The 22,711-nt window shown below is 42.9% G+C and overlaps 1 protein-coding gene and 1 long non-coding RNA gene across 2 annotated transcripts in view; both read left to right on the plus strand.

Annotated features, from left to right (window-relative positions):
* LOC114874615 (UPF0489 protein C5orf22 homolog) overlaps positions 1-22,711 on the plus strand; it is a 554,926-nt gene that overhangs the window by 150,549 nt on the left and 381,666 nt on the right. The gene's annotated exons all lie outside the window — the stretch shown is intronic.
* The window catches only part of LOC114874627, a 144,673-nt gene that overhangs the window by 121,326 nt on the left and 636 nt on the right, over positions 1-22,711 (plus strand). The gene's annotated exons all lie outside the window — the stretch shown is intronic.

Genomic DNA, 22,711 nt, shown 5'->3' on the forward strand with positions numbered 1-22,711 from the left:
AATAGTGCGAAGTACAAGACGAAATGTCAACTGTGAACTATCCTCCTGTAGTTTTTAATATCTATTTACAGAATCATCCATCTTCAAGTATTATTTATAGGTAAAAAGTTATCTTTCCCAGTTAAATATGATTACGAACTTTCCAACAGATCAAAAAACATAATTTAGAAGAAACCATAAAATTTTACTTTGAGTTTATTTATAAAAATAACTTTTATCCAACTCGGCAATTCGTATTCGTAGCAAGGTGTACGACGAGCCCACATCGTAGTGCAAATTCATGGCATTAGTATGGCGGTGGTAGGTGGTGGTGCGGGAAGCAAAATGCAACACCGGAGTAGGAAAAAAAAAAGAAAGAACTCGGCGACGTTCGAATAAGGGTAGCCCCCAAACCACGCCTCGTACGTGAGGCATGCGTTCAAGATACTCGGTCGGATAAAGAATGCTTGCTTCCGATTGGTCTTTGCCCACCCACCCCCTGGTGCACCCCTCGATATGCTGGCTGAACATGTGCGGGTGCACGCGCACCATGTCGCGATACGTGTACCATAAAGTTTGTATGGTTTCCCGTTGCTTGCTTTTGCTGATACACGGAATTCTTCGGGGTATAAACCTTTGGTTTTAGGGGTGGTTGTCAGGTATTCATATAGGATGTTCCAGGTTTTTCTCGACAAAATTCTTGGGTATATTTTGAAAGCAAAAATAGCAACAGAATTTATGTAACTTGATCAATCTTAAGAGATATACAAACAATAATCAACAAAAAAATCATGAATTAAATGAAAATTTATTTTTGATATCTTATAAGAATTTCAAAAATAAAATAATATAATAATTATCATAAATGATATATGTATCTACAATTTATGATGAAGATGCTGTATTACCTGTGCACTTACTATGTAATAATTTTTAAATGACAAACATATCTGTGTATGTTTGTTTATTAATATTCAAGGGTATGTTTAAAAAGAGAAAATGGAATATTCTACTCGTTAGTTTCCTGAATTTTCTTTTGCTTCGCGACACGACAGTATGTTCTCAACCGACCCCTTCGATGGGAGGACGTTCCTGTCGAGAAACCATTCCGCGAAGCCGTGCAAACGCGGGGGAAGCGACCTCTTTTTCTTCGCGAAATCTTCGTACGCGACCAAAGGGTGGGTGGAAGTCGTACGTGTGTAATCTGCGCAAGTCAACCACCCTCGTGTGTTAGACTCCACCCTGGCAATCAATCAAATCCCCCTTGCTCCTCTACGGGGCCACTTTCGAACGGCACAGCCAACCGAAGCGACGTTCTATCGTCGAAAGATAAATCTCGATGGGGGGGTGCCGAGTGGGTGGCGCGATGGAAGAAAGAAAATTCGGCCGTCGAGACGGTGTGGCATGACTGATCGCGATTATCTCCACTATTCTGCGAACCTTCGCAAATTTTCAAGAATCCTGGATAAGTTGCGAACCTCTTCGGTTATTATGGTTATGATATCGTTCGGGTTGTTGAACTCCGATCGTGGTCCTTAGTCGAGAGATTGAGATCCGGCAAGATAAAGGTACCCGAAGGTTACGTACACGTGAATGAGCAGAGTGCAATGATGGTTAAGGAAATTTAAATGACGATGATCTAATTTTAACCCTTTAATCTCTGAACATAAATTTTGTTTTCGATATAAAAAAAAGTAGAATTATTTGTAAAGGATAGATAAATTTATTTGATTACTTTCTTCAAATCAAAATATCATTTACAAATTGACGAAAATTCCTATTTTGAACTTCAATATAACGTGGTTAGAATCTAGACTTGACATAGAACTTCAAAGGGTTAAAGCGAAAGCACTCTTCGAAAATTCTTCGGATACACACTCCAGAACACAATACCTTTTCAACTGTACTACGAAACATAAGTCCTTCGACATCAAAGCGTCCACTTGGCAATCCCAAAAAATCCCCGTGCATCCTTCGAATGACCGGAAGAAAAAGTAGCCTCACATACACATAATGGGTAGGTGTTGGAAGAAGAGGTATCCCTTTAGGGTTGCAGAATCCGCTTGGGCAAGCGTTTCCCCGAGTGGCTCAATCGAAGACGGTCGTTTTCGCGAGTACAAAGTCGCCATCTCACCTGGGGGCAAGCACTCGAGCTGTCCGGGGTAGGCGAAAAGGAGGAAAAAAGCGAAGGGTACAAGTGGCCAGGTAGAGTCTCGCCGTTGAAGCAGTCGAGTGGCGTCGAGTGTGGAAGCAGAGTGGCCGAAGGCACACGGCCGAGCCCTCCTCTCATCCGTCTCGAGCTGAAAATCGATAGCTGGAAAAAGGGTTAAAATCCACCCCTGCCGGCGTAGGTCCGCGAAAGAACCTGACTCAGGGGTGGACTGGCTCCGGTTTGAAGGAGGTGGGGAGGAGACAGGAGAAAGAGGTTGAGGCGGTGCGACCTCGGTGAAACGAGATTTACATACCTAGCCGTGGTGCCTACTCTTTCAGGGAGCCCCTTGTTAGCCGAAACTTGCCTCGTCTGCGCGATCCCGCGTTGCCTTTTACCCGCTCAAACATCGTCGGTCGTTAAAAACTCGCTGGGAATGGAAGTTCCTGGCCCGTTCCAAGTCCCAGCCAACGGAACGAGTCGAAATTTTGGCGGGTCTCGCGTTGTTACGCGTTCAGAACTTCCGTCGAAATAGTGGATTCCTTTTTCCTACCTTCAGGCTCAGAGAGATTCTGAAAGATCCAGATCTGTTTTTGCAATGTTAGGTTGAATATTCAGTTCATTTGCTTTAAAAAATTATTATACTAAACAATTCAATGAGGTACCATTCTGAAAAATATAGAAATATTTTACAATAACGTATAAAAAAGAAATGTTGAAAAATAGATCAAGTTTATTTTGTTTATTTGAAAATTTCATTGACACGAATACAGAAGCAGATTTTTCTATCATCGTCAACGAAGAAAAATAGAGGAGCGAAATAGAATAAAGGCGTAGAGCTGGAAGTTTGCGGAAAATTGGAAAATAATAAATTGCCAAACTACTTTAAAGAAATTAGCGAGGTCCGCCCGGATGTTCCCTCGTGGAATTCTTTTTTTCCCATCGTAGCCTGCGTAAACTTCCGTTCTCGTTGATATTGATTAATTTGCTTAAAAAGTTTCTGGCTGCACCGCCGCTCTCCATCTTCCTTCCTTTCCTTTTTTTTCCTCTCCTATCGCTCTTTTCCTTCCACTTTCTCCTCGTTGATTTTGCTGTTGCTTCGCGCGAGTCTAACACGCGAACCTCCGAGCTACTGAACTTTCAGTTTGGAATTCGAAAAATTCTCAGACAGCTGAAAATATAGTTTTTTAATTAGATGTATCTTCCAATAAAAAAATACAAATCACCGTAATTTGCCTATGTCTTGCCTATTAGCCGAGACGAGTTGGTATCGGTAAAAAATTTCTGCCATTGTTCTCGAAAGACGGTGAAATTGATTAAAATTTTTCCTATGCCCACGTATCGGTTTCGAATAATAGGTAGGCTGTTTGTGATCATCGCTTTCCTCTTCCTCTCTTACCGTCATGCCACGTGCTTCCTATTGAGAAAGAAGAACACCATCGACTTATGGTAATGCACGAATAAAAATACACCTACTAGCCATTGTTCCAAGGTAGCTGGGATTTATTCGCGCTTGCCGAGTACAAAGGTAAACGAAAGGACAAGGAAGAGAGCGAGAGCTTCCTGTGATGGTCCTTTTGTTTCTGTTATGACGGAATTGCTCGATAAAGATTTACATTAATCAAGCCGTTCGTTCACTCTTGCCCCATTAATGCATACAACCGTCTTAAATTTGCCTGTTTTTCTCCGTTGAAAAGAATAAGTCGAGCTAACAATGAGAATGTATAAATCCTCGGGGTAATTAACGTCCGACGAGTTTCACTCGTTCACCGTTGTTCTTTTCAATGCAGATTTCTGCACGCTTATTGAAAACGCTCGGGATGCGTATGAAAGGAATTATGCAGGCCGTACAGGCAACTTTTAATGATACCACTGCAGAAGAATAATTAAATAATTTTCTCTTTTTTCATCTTGCCATTTATATTACGAAATGAGCAATTATAAAATCTTTATGAAAAACGAATTTTATGATAGCTAAATGATTAATTTTAAAATGCACGTCGAAGAAAATTGTTGGAAAATTGGGAACTCGTCAGGGAAAAAGAAAGGAACATTTCGAGAATCAATCGGGAAGGTGAACTAATTGCTTTCTGGAGCAATTATCGAGTCCGACGATTCGAAACGCGACGCGTCTTTTTCTTGTTGCCTCGTTAAAGGGATGCACTCGACGCGTGCACCCGTATACATATGTACGTGTACGTGTACGATTTTCACGCTCGCCGAGCATATGTCACGCGGATACAACGAGAAGGTTCCGATTCATCGAGCACCGAGCGGTTTCCTCGCGCTGATCGCTTAACCGTTTAGGGTCGCACACAAATCGTCGGGGGTTGAGGTTAAGCGATGAAGCGTGCGTTTAAAATGCTCATGAAATGAAAGGCTGCCTCGAGTGGAACGTACATAAGCTCCAACTGATGCCGCATGACATTATTTTCTATTTAATGATACGGTAATTCCTGATTTATCTCATTTACGGGTGAAGTGAATTTGGTGGTGTTAATAGCTTCGAAAATGTTTAAGGTTGTGTCGTATCAAATGAAAGATTTGCAACAATAAGGAAACAATTTTACACATCTTTTACATATTTTTTTATTTAACGTTCTATTTTATAAAGAATTAATAATTTTACAATATTTCATAAAGCCACTACATTTTGAATATAAATCAAATAGTACTTACTCTATCAATTAGTGTAATAGCGAAATACCACTTAAGCATCCAAATATAACACCCTTTCGATCTCAATCAATCAAATTCAATCTCAGCTCTCTTAAACCTTCCTAAATATTTACAACTGTACATAAATCATTCTGTTACAATCACTATCCAGCAGTTGCTCGAAATATCAACTACCCCATCGAATGAACCCCGATATTAATTACCATCTCGTTACATACTCGATGCATTACACCCCGTGTAACCAGGATGAAACCAATAATTCATACGTACGTCGACCCGTGTTAAACGCGCTTACCATAATACGTTTCCGTTTGGTCGTTGATAACGGAGGGCCAAGAGTCCCGTCCGCTTACCCGAAGCCAAAATTCTTCTTTAATCCGCTTGACCTTGGCCCTAGTGAAACGAACCTTCGAGCCGTTAGATTCATCCTTCAACTCGTTCAAACTGTTCCACGAAATGGCACGAATTACCTGGAAGTTGGCCGGTTCGTAAATGACCGTAGTTGAGACGAGGGTGTTTGCGGCGGCACACGCGTGTGCGGGATGGTCGGTCGGGTTCGAGCCGAATCCGCGTAGTCCCATGTAAAGTTAACGAGACGACCCGGCAAACTTTCGCATGAATACGAAAGTGGGACGGCCTGGATGTGCTTCGGCCATTTATATTTAAGGCGAGGCCGCGTACTGCCAGATTGCACGGTTATGGCATTAATGTTTGCGTGATCCCGCAGGAGAAACTCGCGTTGCTTTTGATTAAGAAACGCTTCATGTTTTGATTGTGGAACGATGGTTGGATTTGGGAAAGGGATGACGATGTCTTTGAGCGATAATTTCCATGTGGACGTTAAGATTTTATCACGTTTCTGGTAATTAAATGAGGGGACGATTAATTCGTTAGCGATGCGTTCATGGAATATATATTCTAATTTTATGAGAAATTTTAAAAAATTTCAAACAATTTTAGCTAGTATCCAATTTTAAGTTTCCAAGATTGGCAAATTGCGCATTCATGGATCTGACATAAAGGGGTTGTACACGGTATTCTCTAGTCGCTTAACGTTTAATTAATGATCATCGAGCGTTGAGCGAGCGTTTAGCGGCGGGTCGTTTACGAATTTCCATGCTGTTACCTAGCGCGAGCATCGAACCGCTGTTTATTCGAGCAGTAAAACCGCTCGCCTTGCTTGCTACGCCCGTAAAAGCCCGGCACGTATTTTCTTTTCGTCGGCGAACACGTGCGCACGGTTCTGTATACGTGTGGGTGCACGTGGACTGGACGGTCAGGCGTGTGGTCGACTATACGTGTGACAAAGGACAGAGAAAGGGTAGCGTGTGCGGTTCGTATTGACGCCCACATACGCGCATGCGCCCTTCGTGTCTTGTGCCACCCTTACGAGCAGCACCCTCGCGTGCGCACCCACACGCACCCATACGCTCGAGGTGCACGCTCGTGTACTCGCTCCTCGCAGTTTTCTTCGCGGCGCGGACATCTCCCCGCCCATCGCTTTTCCCAGTTTTTCATCTCTGCCTGCCTGTTTTTCCTTCCAACAACTTCACTGAGGATGACAGCCAGACCAGCAGAGTAGATGTTTTTCTCTTCGATGCCGGTGCGTCTGTAGTTTCTTTTGGTTGCTGGCCAATGCACTTGTCATTTCTTTACCTAGGGATATATTAGGTGTACAATTTAATTTAGTATTTTTAACATTATATTTTCCTAATTTTACCCCTTTTACAGATTCGAATTATTGCATAAATTATAATAATATAAACACTGTAAAATTGTCTATAAGTGGTTCTTTTAAAAAAGTCCTCTTTTTATAATAAGGTGTCTTATGGAGGACTGAAGGTTTTATGCAAATGTTGCAACTAATTTCATCATGAACAAACTTCTTACACCGTGTTCATTTAAAACCTCGATGTCGGCTTAAGGGAAAAGTACCTCCATCTGGCAAGAAAAAGCGAAAAGTGTCGGGAGGAAAAAGGTGGCGAAGAAAAGTGAAAAGCAACCGGCGAGTCGGCCAGTGAACAAGATTTTTAAGCTCGGCCCGATTCAACGGATGCTCCTCTTTTCCTCGCGAACCACGATAACTGCGACTTCGTTCTCATTTAGAGCGAGGAATTAAGATAAAAATGGAGCAAAGTCGGTGGATTCGCCGACAAATAGCGAGGGTGGCGAGTTACCGGGCTGGGTAAGGGGAGCTTTTGAAAGGTAGAAGGTCGAAGGTAGACGCTCACCCTAACGAGATTAATTTGTTTTATATGCGACCGCGTCACCGCCACTCTGTAGGAACATGAAAGTAACTCCTGGCAGATTGCGAGAGGCGTTTTATAGCTGTCCACCACTTTTAGCCCTCCCGACGATGATCATCCCTTTTGAAGCAAGATCAACATGTCAAACGTGGAATTTTCAAATTGACATGGTTGGGTTTGGGGAAAATTTGTTGAGCCCTTTTTCTTTTATCGTAACTGGTATTATCGCAAAAGATCTCAATTCTCTATTAATTTTTTTCCATCTTCCATCGCTTGACGCGTGTTATTTACTGAAGTATATGATACATATGTACCATCTTAGAAATCGAAAAAGAATCTATTGCTATGGATACCTTCGCTCGAGACGACAGAAGTTTCCCTTGGATATCGCGAAACGAAATCATCCAAGTCAAAGGATCCTGGCCCGATACAGCGGGAATATACATTCGTGGGGCGTCGTTGCGCCCGAAAAAAATCGTTTCCCTGGAACAAATCGGGAGGAAGGCAACTCGTTGAAATGCACGGCATTCGAAGCGTCAAAGGGAAGGCAGAGGCTGCACAGGCTGCACAGCAATTCCGTCTCGAGTGCGTTTACGCCGATGCATCTCCTCCTCTTGCACCGCCACCACCTCCTCCACCCTCGGCCTTTCCGCCTTGGGTGGAACAGCCGCAGCTATTATTTTTCATCGGTGTTGGTATGTACGGTAGTGTACGCGTGTGTAGGTAGGACGAAACGAAACGGTCGAAAGAGGGCTCACGAAACGGGGAGGTGGGAAGAGGAAAAAGGAAAAAGGAAAAAGGGGGCAGATAGGAAAAGAGAAGAAGAGCGAGAGAAAGGGAGGACAGGCAAAAGAGGTAGAGGAAGCAACGAGGTGGAGGAGGAAAGGATAGGATAGGCGGGGGTGGCTCGGTGGAGCTGTTCGTGTTTTATCTCCGGGTGAGTCCGCCGAAGTCGGGGTAGAAAAAAGGGGGTAAAGGGTTAGGGAACTGAAGAGCAGTAGACTCGGAAGGGTTGGGTCGGTTGGCTGGCTGGCTGGCTGGCTGGCATTGATCTGCACTGCTCCCAGCCACCCCGTGTGTCGGCTTTTCTTAGTACAGTCTCTCCTCCACCCCTTACTCCTTCACTACCACCCTTGCTCCCACAACCTCCACCTCTTTCCCTCTTCTTTTTCCCTCTGAGCTACTACCACCAGTGTCGTTACCACCACCAACGCCGCGTACATCGAGACCAACCCAGCCAGCCAGCTACCAGCTTCTCTCTACAATCTACCATCGTTCTTTTCATCATGCCCTCTTCTCTGCACTCGCTTCTTTCTTCTTTCACGCTTGGCCCGCGCATACAACCTGCGATTCCTCTCAAGGGCGCCTACCTTTCTCTCTATCTTCAACCTTCTATCTTCTATCCCTCTTTCGTCCTTCACTCGTCAGGGAATAACGAAACAACCCGTACGTGGCATTAGGTCTGCGTCGCAACTTTTAGGTTTTCTGGAAAGTTAACATTTTCCCCGTCGCCGTTCAGACACATTAGAAGTCGAAGCCTTCGTTCGGTGTTCTTCAGGTCCTAGGAGATCTTGAAAGTGACACATTGCCATTAGATTGAGGATGGCTTCCTGAATTAAAATATCTGTATTCCAACTTCAGAAATAGCCAAGTCATCGATTCAAAATTTTTCCTAAATTTCCATCCGCCTCCAATAAAATCATTTTTGTTAGAACTTGCAGCTCGTTATCCTCAAGAACAGCACACGATACGCAAAATTATACACCCACTTACTTCTCGTTTCGTTGGCTAGTGTATGACAGACTCTGACGAGCCACGTGTTTGCCTTTCAACGAGCTAACATATAATTACCGAGTATCCAGTACTGTTCTTCTATACAGAGGCTAGGCTTAAGCTGATGCTTCAGCTTATATCCGACGTGCTAATTACAAAAGATACATACTCCAGATAGAAGTATCGCCAGGAGAAGTTGGAGGGTAAACGAGTTCTCGAACGCTTTGATTCCCTCTTTCCAGCTTTTCCTCTCGGAACCGAGTCGAACAGCGATTCAGAATTAACTTAACGATCCTTTATCAGCCGGTGGCTATAATTTCTACCGTTTCTCCCGTTACCGGGACCGACTATGCCGTTCGTCTTCCTGAAATTGATCATTGAACTCGAAAACCAGTGTCTGAAGTTTCGCTTTAATACCAAGTCGCTCGAACAGGTGTAGAAGTATAATCGCCTTTTCTCGTTCTATTCTTCTTCTATCCTTTAGTAGACAAGTCTAATCGAAGTTAAAATGCTTGTTATTACCTTAATAAATTTCTAGCCTTGTTTCTCAAATCAGTTTTGAATTTCGTATCTCTTCATCAACACCTTGCTTGTGTCACCCATATGCAGGAGTGGGCTGAAATTGAAATTTTTACCTGACCTAATTTTAATTAATTAGGCCCAGTGGGAATTTTCCCAAACTCCTCATGGCCAATCCACCCCTCTCCATATGTGTGTGATGCTTGAATTTCCATAGGAAATTATCATCCTTATTATTCACCCTTCTTACAAATGTTTGTATCAGGTGTTTGATATGTTGAATGATAGAAACGATGAAATATCAAGTAATGAGATTAATTCGGTTATAAAGTGTGAGCAGAAGACCTCCTGGTGACCCTATCGTCTGACCTATGGCAGGCTGTCACGTCAGAATCGTCTCTTCAGCAACGTATTCATATCGAGGCTTGGCCATCGACGAAGCTCCGTGAATTCCTGCAGGACTTTTCTACGGTTTCTCGATTAGGCCGCGCCGATAAGGCTAACGAGCATCGAGCTGACGATAAACCGTTCAACTTGGTGCTCATTAACGTGTGCTGTCTCTCGTCGTATGTTTCAGGTGTCTCCGTACATCTTCGTGATATCGGTGATGCCGAGAGGTCGAGCCGAGAGATCGTGATAACGTTGAAATACGCCGTTTTCGGCGAACCTCGATAATTCGTACCCGCTGATCAAACGCGAACTCGTCCTCCACTTTTCTGACTGGTTTAGTTGGAACAGTAGGCTTCTTTCTTTCATTTCTATTTGTTCAGTTGATTCTAATCTGTTACGTATAGGGGTGGTTTTAGATGTTGATTATTGTTAATTCATTTTAACCCTCGAACGGCGGATCATGAAGAGAGCCACCATTTTAATTTAATTCTGCATTTCATATTATTTTCATTTCCTAAATTTTACACTGTTATTTTAACAATTATTCTTCTAAATAATTCTGAAATTTGGAATTTGAAAAATGTTAGATTTTTTCATATTGATCTTTCTGTTTACTGAATCATTCTTCATTCATTCATCTTCAACAGCTGCTCCACATGACTTTATAAACAGAGGACTGTAATATAGCTTCAATATTCAAGGGTCAAGTGACCAAGAGGAATAGTGATTACTAAAGACTGACCTCCAACACGGGGAACAGGGATGATAGGGTACTCAATAATCTCCCGCTATTATGTTACATCACGGTTACATATATTGAAGTTGAACGAAGATGGGGTCAGGAACAAGCTTCTTAAAGGATAATGGCTTATCTCGATCTTGCTTCGAGACGATAGAATGCCTGAAACATTAGATTAAAATATGTTAGGCTATTCTTTTATAATACAATACATGGAAGCATGAAATATTGTATGGTTTCTGTCGGTGTTTGAATTAAACGAATTGACGGCGATCGTGCTGAATACTTCTTGACGTACGACCTAAACGGTAAAAGTGCTCAACTGTGAATGTCCCGACTTCTGACCGCGAAGGGTTAAACCTAATTTCCACTGGTCGTGAACACGAGTGGGTTAATTCCCATTTGAACTATATTGAGTCATCAAGTTTAATTCCCGCATATCCTGCTTGCACCAACCGAGGTCGTTCTCCACTTTGGTAAACTGTTTTGACCATATTTCTTCAGGGTCAAGGACCACCAATAAAAACAATATTAACCTTTTACTTCAACAAAATACAATAGTATTCAATTATTAAGCTAAAGGTACAAAAAATATACAGTGAATTGCAATAATCGTAAAGCACATTTTTATAACAGAATTTGGACACCATAGTAATTGATACTTGAAAAGGCTGGGTCCTCGGACAACAGATATCATAGCTTCGTGTGTCCCTCAATTTTGTTTCATGTTTGACCCGAACTTTTAAGTACCCATGTAAATTTGTCGTGAAAGAGGAAGGGCTCGCAGCGGGTACGTGTGTACCTTGTCACATTTTCTAACGACGTTACGTCGTGTGTAAACGGACCTTCGGCAAACACGACCGTCAAACAGTCGCAGCCCGTCATGAAACTGTTGTCCGATAGCCAAACAGCGTATCTGCTCGTCTTCGTTTGGTTCGGTTGGTATCGAATTATTAATTTTCTGACGGTTCGGGGTAGCGAGAGAGCAAACAAAAACGGTTTCATTTTGCTGCATTATTGGTCATAAGAATATCGAATAACGAGTATCACATATTAAGCTGGAAAATTATGGTAAAATTCTATTTTGAAACATCAAATGTATTCGATGAATTCATATTTTATTTTGATAAAACATGAAAATTAGTTTATAGAGATAGAGGGACGGAATAAAATAATTAGTTTAATTAAATGTATGCTCTTTTGAGGATTAAGAAAATTTCAAATTTATAAATTTGATTCCAAATTGAAGCACAAAAGAATCAAGCGGAAATGACGACGACAACGATGACGATATAAAGAAAAAAGCAATTTCAGATCAATCTGGTGTTTGAAAGAAACAGAACACGTGGCATGACTCGAAAATTCCAGACGACTGTCTTCCCACGCGTATATCTTAACCCTTATCCGTATCCAGCCTCTCTCCCTCAACCCTTTCGCTCCCTTTTGCTCTCGAGATCCCTCGTGTCCCTCGGGCATTCCATAAAATCTACATACGAAAAGGAGGAGTGCTTTCCCATGTCCCTATCTCGCGGACACCAGGCAGCCTATCCATCCGAAGAAACCTAATCTCCTCACCCTGCAGACGGGGAAATTCCGAGAGAACGTTAGTCACGCGATATTCAAATGTTCAAACGTTTATTTTCACTGAGAGATTTTGGCTGGCTGATATGCTTCCTTGTTACCTGTCGCCATCAAAATCTGATCTCTGATATCGTGTAACTTTTTTCAAACGTTAGATTTCTTTGAGATTTCCTGGTGAGACTTTTGTAGCTTATATGCTAATAAAATTTAGGGAAATAAAATACGAAGTACTTAATTACAATTTTCTTTATGAACATCAGAATGCAAAATTTTTTAAAATAATAATTCAGTAATTTCTTCTTATAATAATCAAGTCGTGTATATTATCATCTTAAAAAAATAATTTATTAAATTTAAGGACAGACAGTTGAGATCCTCCCCCTGACAAAGTCAACGGTTCGAATCGTACACACATATGTGAGAGAAAAAAGGAATTGAAAAAAAAAAAATTAGAATGGAATCGACAAGGTTTAGGTAGCAACTGGGCGCGACATCTGCATGCAGATGCATCTCGGTCGGTTCTCACGTTACTCAGGTGGCGAGTGACTTTCCGAATAAATTACCGCTGCGAGGATCGAGAGTCCCTGAAACATTTATAGACACCCTGTTGTGTACACGGACACACCAGGGATAATGGGCCTACCTGGTCCTACAACCCCTTTTCCGCCTCTTTGCTCGCCGGCTGCACGAGCGGACCCCACTTTATGCTCGTTATGCCATTATTTCCCGAGTCAGTTTATTACCATCGACCTGTGTCATCCTTTATGCAGAATAATTTGATATCCCGTGCTTCAAAGAGTAGGTATAACAACGCTCCTCCCCCTTCAGACGCTTTTCGTTCTTTCCTTTTTCTTGTACCCTCCTCGTTGGATCTGATGTTCTTCTCGCCTCGAAATTATCGGTGTTAGGTCGTTGAAATTATGTTAATTATTATACTTTTTTATCGATATCATCTTTTAGCCTGAAGTGTTATTAGTAGTTTGGGAATTTTAATTTATTACACCGTCCTCTTTAAAAATACTGAAATTACCATTGAAGAAAAATATCTTCCAAGTCCATTCCTAATTCTAAAAGTCCATCCCATTCTAAATTATTAAGCAGGTCGTCTGCGTTGGGTTTGGTAGAGGGAGTAAAATAGGGCAAATTAAGGACAATGCGGGTACAAGTCGACGTCGGTGTTGCTGAATGGCAGTCGCCACCCCTGTCAGGGGTACAAACGACTTCTTGTTGTTCGGCAAAACAGAAATTACCACGGCGTGGCGGCAAGGAAGGACAGTGGAAAGATGAGGACACGAAGATTCCATTAAGGGGTAACCGGCGGTAATGAATGGAAGACATCCCCTCCAGACCACCCCGAGACCTTCAACCCCTAGATTTCTCGTTCACTTCTCTGTACGTGCTTCTCTGTCGCTCTTCCGGTTCCCTTTTCCTGATTCCGTCTCATTCCAAACCGGGTGGTCGCGATTCACCATCCCCTTCTCCTCGTTTTTACTACGACAGAGAGAGAAAGGGAACAAGGAGAGACGAGAGGCGAGCGTAATTTTCCTCTCGGTAAAAAATACTCTCGTTTAACTTTTCCCCGCTCATTATTCCCTGCCGCCCTGACCTAACCCGACCTGACCCCGAAGGCGGCTTTCTTTAATAACCCAGAAAGAAAGAGAACGACCCCGACAGCGGTCTGTTTCGAGCGACGAAGAAGGAACGACAACCGAAGAAGATCGTTGGAAAAAGCGAGAGAGTTCGACGAGACTCGGGGAAAGAGAGAGAGCAACGCCAAGGGCAATCCTTGGATGCTAATTTGTAACTGGGCTACTTCCGGAACAGTGGTTCCCCGTCATGCGAAACTTTATTCGGTCATCGTTTGAAAATTACGGACGGCAGAAACCAGGTGCCATTGTTTGGGGAAAGTCAATGAATATTTGGTGTTAGAAATTTTCTAATTTACATTTGGAATAATTAATTTTCATTTTGACATAGCAAGTGTTATTGCAGTGGGGTATTTTAATATTAAATTGTTTTTCTATAACATAATATTATCAAATATTAAATAATTAATACAATACTTTATCCCCTATAAAATATTTCACCACAACCCCTCAGGGGCGAGAAATAATTACCATCGTAACTGCCCCTAAAATTTCATACGACAGAAGGTTATGTACCCCTTCGAAAACAAAGAATAAATGTTATTTCTCGATGGTAACAACGACGAGAAGGATCGTTAATAAGGTGGTATAATCCGAAGGATGAGCACCTTGAAAGATCCTGCCGTGCCACCAAGGGGGATGGTTCTCCTTGCATCGGCAATTAGCCTCATCCCCCTGGATACCCTTCGTTCTATCCTGCCGGTTATAGCGACCAACCCCATCCATGGCATTTAATTACCTTGCCAACCCCAGACTAGCAGCCTCGAGGCCAAGGTCACGAGCCATTCAACTCTCCGTATTCCTCAGCCCACGGGGCACACTGACCGAATTTAATCTTAAGCCCTGCTTCCGAGTTTCGATTATTTCTCACCGCTTTACTACCGTGCTACCTCGTTACGCGACCTCGTTTCTACTTCAACTTCTGCAAAGTGTTTCTACTTAAAATACAACTTTTCTTCATTAATATTATATACGCATATTGCTTTGCTATTTTTATCATCATTATAGCTCTCTGTACACTTTGCGATTTCTTTAGACTTCTTTGCAGTTAATAATTATTTTTCAGAAATTTGAATTTTAGAATTATCTTCTGTTAATAAATTTATAGTACCAGTCGTATCAAACACCCACAGCATTCAATATATTAACGTTCGACTGGTCCCGGACTGGCTGGGTCATAATGGACCCAGCGTTCACCAGGTGTAGGTTAATCCCCGTAGAAATTTCAATCGGCATCGATTCATCAGACGCAAATACAAACCGACTTGACATTTCCTGTTCCAGTGAAATTAACCATGACGAGGAAAAGACGGTCTGCTTGTCATTCGTCTCTTTTTCACCATTGTCATGGAGGATCGCATGCACGGCCGCCATAATCTATAAATCACCTCGATCCTTTATGGGTTATGGAGGAGCGCACCAGCCATCGCTTCCCCCTTGCTAGTCGATAACAGCAACCCCCGTGAACGTCTCTCGATCTCGTTTTTATTTATTCGCTAGCCGAGCTAACGAACGAGAAGCTGGCCATTGTACAGCCAAGCGACATCCTTTTTACGATCGATTTGCAGAGACGCCATTTTCGCTTATACCGGCAACCTGCAATCCCATAAATCAGCCACCCCTCTTCTTCTTCTTCTTCTTCTTCTTCTTCTTCTCTCTTGTAGCCTGGTCGATTCTTCGTGGACGATCCAGGTTACCCACGTGCTCCCTGTTTCGTTTTACAGAAATAACGTGCCAGACAACGATATTTCTTAGATTTTACAGCAATGGAGACTGTTTAAGGAGAACTTGCGACGTTTAGATTACTAAGGGGTTGTTACGAAGAGGCTAATTTATTTAGTGGAATTGTTTCCGTTTGTGGATCTATTTAAGATAATTTGATTTTATTGGGAACTTTTTTTAACACTTTAGAAGTGACATGATACTGTTATTAGTACACTCGATGGAAAGAAATTATGTTCTATAAGAATTTATAACTTTTTTGATCACATGGACCTGATGATAATATCACTGATAATATTTATCATAATTATTTCTGATAGATATTGGTTCATAATTACCTAAAAAATTTGCAAAAATATTCAAACATCCCCACAATGAAATATTTCATTATAATTGTAATTTTAAATTTGTACAAAGCTCATACTGTTTCCAATCTTTCTATTGACAATATAAGATGATCGATTAATCTTCAAGAAACCGATCAAGTGAATTCGTCGTAAAGACGCCATTTTTTGAAGGGACGAGAAGAAATGCAGGCAGGAGCCGTGAGGACGTACGTGCTTTCACGCACGCGGCAATCGAGGCTGCTTACGGTCGCGGGGGTGAGAAAGAGGAGGTCTCTCAGCTAGAATTGCCAAGGGGGTGGAATATGTGCGTGGAGGCGCGCACACACGTAGAGAGGGGTAGGTTCGGTGCACCCCACGGGTGCCCCGGGCTGCGCAGAAGTTCCTTCCTTCCGCTTGATCGACATCGATTCCAAGATGGCGGCCGAGTGGCAGCAGTGCGCCCACGGCATACATATCGGCCCATTCTACGCCCTTACGGAAGCCCTCTTCGCTTTCACGGCCCACCCCCTTTCCGCCACCCACAGCCCGATCTGCTCGTCCACGAGCCGGCGCGGCGGGGTGAGGTTCGTCGTTTCAGGGGATGCGCGACGAGGGGTGGGGAAACAGGAGCTGTAGTCGGCTCACGAGATGTCCGGGCCGATATCGGAATCGCATTAGGACGCCGCACCACTTTCGCCCCCGGGAACACACCGAACCACCCTTCTCTCCTCCTCCTTCCCCACCGCAGCTCGCTCTTTTTTCTATTCGCGACTCCTTCGTCTTCTCTCTCGGCATCTACCCTCCTCCTCCTCCATTTCCTTCGTTCTCTTGCTCTTTTCTCTGCCTCCGTTTGGAATCTTTCCCGTGCACGGCTACAGAAATATTCGAAGGAATTTCGTGACCACGCCTGCCGCTTATCCTTCGGTCTGATATTCTTCTTGGATACGGAATTCGATTTGGGTTTGAGTTAGGTGAGGAATGGATCTTTGTATTTTTGTTGGAAGAATTTCATGGTAGAGCATTTTAGTATTGTTCCTGGTGAATTATTTTTATAGGAGTTATCAGAATTTATTGAAATCGAATGATAATGTGATAGCAATCGTATGATATGATGTATGACTGTTTTATTTTTCTTTAATTTTCTTTCAATTCTTGCCAATCTAAAATCTAGCAAAATAATAATTTCAAGATACCCGTGCGATCCTTTTCCATTAGCATCCCCAAGTTCTCAACAGCTGCAGCAGTGTCGCGGCAACAGCCTGACCCAAAGTTAGCAGGCAAACTATTACCGTTTATCCTCGGTATAACGAGGGACCGATCGAGCACGTAGGGCACCCAGGGCGACGATAAGGTGCCTACATCTACACCTTCCACCGAATAATTACGAAATCTGGTGCACTACTGGTTCCGCAAACAATCTTATCGGCGCGGTCCACGCGGCTCGTTAAGGAGTCCCTCTGGAATTTCGTATGCTCACGCTCGAAGGAACACGCGGACGAGGAAGAGAATAAGGTGATCGTAGCTAGAGAAAGACGGGAAAAGAGATTGACTCTGGAAAGTAAAGCCGATTAGGATCCGTAGAAGAGACGGACTCGAAAATTCCTCTCTCCCCTCGGGCTGATCCGAAGGATCCACCCACCCATCTTCGAACATTTTTCCTTGCGACGTCGAAGAACGATGTACGAGCCGGTGAAAAATTCGTGCCGGCACCGCCCGTGGTAATCCCTGAAATAATGGCACGGGCCACGCTCGATAAATCCGGAAACGTGGCTGCTACTCGCGAGCATCCCGTAGGAGGGACCTCGCCGGATATATTTTTCCTACGGACGACGTGCACGCGTGCGTGTTCTGTACGTGTGCCAGGCCCGCGTCTACGTGGCCAGAAGAAGAAGCTGGATGGCTGGATCGGGAAACGTACGGGGGTGGGGCCGCATACACGTACACGTACAGAGAACGCATAGGGAAAGAAGCGAAGATTGATCTGCCGGCCGCGTACCTCCGATACGCGTTTTATTCGTTCCTCCTCCTGCTTTTCTCCCTGTATACCTTTCCCGGCGGCGCTTCGGCATGCAGAGAAGGGAGGAAGGGCTGTTTGGAAAGGAACCCGGATGATCGTGTAAACCGGCGCACCTGTGGGCTTCTCTTAAACGTATTCGTAATATCCTTCTTTCGTGGAGCTTCTTTAGGTTTTCTGAAGAGATCGTCGTTTTTCTTCAGGTGCTACTCGGTGTCGGTTTTTTCTTTTTTTTCCGTGGATTCTTCGAAGGACAATAAACTTCCCTCTTCTCACCCTTATGTATTTGAATTGAAAAGGATCGGTGGAAAAATGCGTTAAGGGTATATTATGATACAGTTTTTAATATATGAAACTTCTTAATTTAATGATTTTTGTATTATTTTTCTACAAGGTTGTGGTAACAATCAAGACATAAATATTTAATTTATAATTTATTTTGTCATTTTACAATCTGAAAAATCTGAGAAACAGCAATGGTTTTCGTTTAAGAATATTTAACATGGAATTGAATTTTCTTTATGACGAGGATGAAACATGGCTGACAATGATGCTTACAAGAAATCGACCCTCGAAATTATTGTTCGTAGAATGGAAAGAAACGATAGGGGCGCCGCGACGGATTTCCACGCGTCATTACGCGATGATCGAGTCATGAAAATCGCCGGTTCGAGCGGCGATTATTCAAACGAAACCTCTAACAAGATTCCCGCCAATCAGCCTCCGTAATGATCCCCGTCAAAGAAGAGATCCTCCTCTTCGTGGTACTCGTCTAGAAACGATCTACAGGGAATAACGGGGGAAAGGGTTTTCCACCGCCTTTTCGTTCCATGCGCGGAAAATCACGTTTCTTTAGCGTTTGAACTTTAATCTTCTGTTCATGTTTCGTTGTGGCAAAGGATTTACACGAGGCAATAATTCGTTCTATTATATTATAAGAATTATTATTATTAATGAATAATTATTCCTGTATAACAATCTTTACATAGAAAAAGATTTCCAATTCCTTTTCTATAAAATCCATTAGATAATATTCTTCTATCGAGGAAAGTATTAACAAAAAAATACCCAATGTATCAGCTGCAAACAATTTCAATCTTTATTCTTAACGAAGAATGAACGTCAATGAAAGAGTAGGGATTTCGAAAAATTTCATCTCGATCGTAGGCGCCAGAGTACACGTCTTTCCCGACGCCTCTTCCATTTCCTCTAACTCCCTCTGTTCCTTTTTTCTCCTGCCACCACGTCCCGTTCGACCCCTTCCCCACGGGTTTCCTCGCGACTCTCTCATCCCGTTTTACCCGGGCGATCGCAAATTTATTCCGTCGAGTAGGCGACGGCGTCGGACGGAATCGCAGTACTTTATACTCGTCGAGAATCGATAGACAGCCGCGCACGGATATGGAAGCACTATATTTTCCCTCGTCGCACCTCCTGCCCGTTCTCCGGGGCCCTCTTGTCAATAAAGCGAGCACTTTCCTGGCACGGAGTTTCATTATTTCTTTGCCATCGACTTCGTTCTCCCTGCCATCGCGATCCCATACCCACCCACCGCGCCACCCTTTCTCACCCTCTGCGAGAGGTGACCTTTCAAGGATAATGGGGAAGTTGGTTAGTATTTCGCTGACCTACTGGCAATGGGGTATAACAAATGAAGGAAAAATAATGAGGTGAACGTCAGTGGACTGGCGAAAGGAAGGGAAAGGATACGCTTCGCGTCGCGGAAAGATTGCCATTCGGAAAATGGCGGAAACACGCCGGTGTGTTTTCTTTTCACGCGGATTGAAAGGCTCTTTGGAACGCTCTCTGAGATTCAAGCGGATTTTTCAACTATAATGTTTCATTATTTTATGAATCGCAATGGTGATCAATTTCGATTTAATTATAAATCTTCCATTTTTTCTTGATCCATTGAAGGATCACGTGAAAACATCACGAGTAGAAAATGTAGTCTTCTTTGGCCATCGTTCTTCACCTCGACGGTGGTTGAAAGGGGATGGTCTGAGGGGGTTGTAGCGAGATTTTTCGAGACTGGCCCGAACGCTCACGGCCGCAGGGTAGATTGGCAAAGCAACTTTTGGAATCCTCTTGGCATGGTTGGGAAACGTTCTGGAGTAAAGCGCGACTCGACGTCGCTGGCGACGCCGGCGAAGAGGGTGGAAAAGATTTAGAAGGTGGTTGGGGTGGCCGAGTCGGAATCAAAGGAGTCAAAAGAGCTTTTCCAGGCTTCTCCCTCGGCCGGCTAGATTGAACTTCTTTTCCGCTCACGGAGTTTTCCTATTACTCCGAATTTCCAGCCGCGGCAAAGCCAGCGAGCGCGAACCACACTCACACGCGGGCAACGACCACTGTGCGCGTGGCGAAAGTTTGCCCGGCCGTGTTACGAGGCTGGTTTACCGGGCTGCTTGCGGTCGTATCGCCAAGGAAATTTCTTTTCATCGGCGAACGCCCTGGCCAACGAGAGTGCACTGAACCCGTATGCTTTATCACCCTTAGAAAGATTCAATTTATTAGAAATATACACGTATTGACAGTATGGCTCATGTTGCGTTGAAACTTTTTAAATTGTTATATGTCAAGCGGGGTGGGTTTTTGAAATATTATAATATGGCATTAAGTGATGGTTAGGTATACCATATAAGTTTAATGGAAATGGCTACATCGATTGAGTTTTCGTCTTCGAAACTTTTTCGAAATTTTCTAATTAAAAGAAATAGCATATGTTCAGTATTTTCTAATTAACAGTCTTAACGAGTCTTTTTCCTTAATCTTAGTTGTTTATTAAAATAATTGTTTATTAAAACTAGATATTCAATCGAATACTTTTCGCGTTTAAAGAATTATGAAGATGAAAATGGGTGAAAGGAAGAATTGAACATCGTGTTGAAGGCATCTCATTAGTACCTCTGCTTTAAAGCGGCGTTTCATCACCCCCCTCCGACCTCTCTCACCCTTGACTGAGCCACCTAAGTAAAAATCAATAATTCCTTTATCGTACAAATTAACGTTAAGCATATTCCACCCTCGTATACAGGGTCTACGACCAACGTTACACCGTTTCCTGTCTGCCTATCCTGCATAATATCACTAGCCGCGTTCCTGCAGCCTTGACAGTCCCTCTGCTTTCCTTTCAACTCTTCTTCTTGGCATTTCTTCCGTTCAAGTGACGACGTTAGAATTCGAAATTCTCTGCGACCATTATTTCGAAATGATGCAATTTTACAAAATATTTTCGCCATTTTTTAAATTATTAATTTAATCTATCATTTTGAGGCCTCCGGGGTATGTATTATTATTCCATAGGATATCAATTTATTAATAATCTCATTAGTCAAAAATAAAATACAAAAATTTTAATAAATGGCAGCTCCATCTATAGTGGAGTAACTATTCAATTTCACCGTGGAATATCTTAATCTCGTGGAACGCGGCCGCACGTGAACGTATTCATTTTCGTGGTAAAAAATTAAGAGTTCGTGTTATCGGCTTGTTAATACCGATAAGCGTTCCTCTTCTTTATCGTCCACCATTATGGAGAACGATAGGAACGCGACGAAGCTGGTGGCGAGGAAGCAAGGGCTGAGAGATTAACGAAATAAATATGACATCGTCCCGAGGCTTGAACCGCACGCGTTGTTTCACGCTCGACGCGATAACAAGGCGTTCGCCATTAATTACCGTGCTCTGAAATTATTTAACGACCTTCCTGAACCGACGTCGGCACGCAAACCACCGACACCGCTATGAATTGATCGGACTAATTCTCCGACGATTTGCAAACATAAAAAAAAATCGGACTCATAAAAAAAAACTGAGGGTGTTGATTCGAGCGATATTGTATTCCTTAATTAATGGCACAAAGTAAATATTGTGTGTTAAAATTAAGGAAACCTGACAAGTCTCAAATATTTATGAAAATGTGACACTTAATTTAAGTAATTCTATAATTATGTACCCCACGCAATCAACGCGTAAAATCAACTGCCTGAAATAATAATTATCCAGTGAAAATCAACAAGAGCAACGATCTTATTCCAACAATTTGACTAAGCAGCACATGTTTTTGATGCAAATGGTATCGCACACACAACGGAATCGCACCCTCGTTATCCCGTATCACGTTCGCGTCGTATCGCGTTGTGTGATCAACGGCCAGGCAAATTAATTTGTCCGTGTGGTACGTATAATTACGATGGTCGCGGGCCATGACACGCGTTCGATTCATTAAGTCGATCGTAATGCCGATCGAGGACGGATATCCAGCGTTATAAGCTCACATTATCGAGTTTATTTCAGCATAGAACGGTAGAGACGTAGAGGAGAGGTCCGGACGTAAAATTCCACCCACTCGTCACGCCCTGACGAATAACACGAGATTCAGGACGATAACGTTTTAACTGCCGGCTAACACACTACGCGAGCCTGGATTATCGGGGCCTTATCGGCCGACATTACGGACCTGGTCGTGGAGAAAACGAATGGCCCACCCTGCCATAATGCGTCCCCCTTTCCTTCGTCTATACCAGTCCAGCATTTGTGCGTGCCTGTGCCTGTGTCCGACTGTGGTAGATTAGGATAACGAAGGCAAAGTTGTAAGACTCTGCTGGGTCGTCGCATGTTCTTCAACCCCCTAACACTGTTTTCCATTATTTCTTTTTTAGTAGGTTTGAAGGAGAAATTGTTGGAAGATTTATTATTCATTATGGAAGGAATTGTGCCTATTTACTCCTGCAATGTTAAAATTGATAATTATAATTATAATTTAATTTGATTTAATTTGATTTGCTTCGCCATATCATAAGGCAAGGATTTAACTTATTCTTCCTGGAATAAAATAAAGCAACAAATATCCAACAAACTGTCCTCGAAATATTAATAAAAATCTTTAGAACGTTCGCAACCCTCGCCCCGTTAACTTCCCCTATTTGCTAATTCCCCAAGTAACAAG

Source organism: Osmia bicornis, chromosome 5 (assembly GCF_907164935.1).
Source record: "Osmia bicornis bicornis chromosome 5, iOsmBic2.1, whole genome shotgun sequence".
NCBI classification, from domain to species: Eukaryota; Metazoa; Arthropoda; class Insecta; order Hymenoptera; family Megachilidae; genus Osmia; species Osmia bicornis.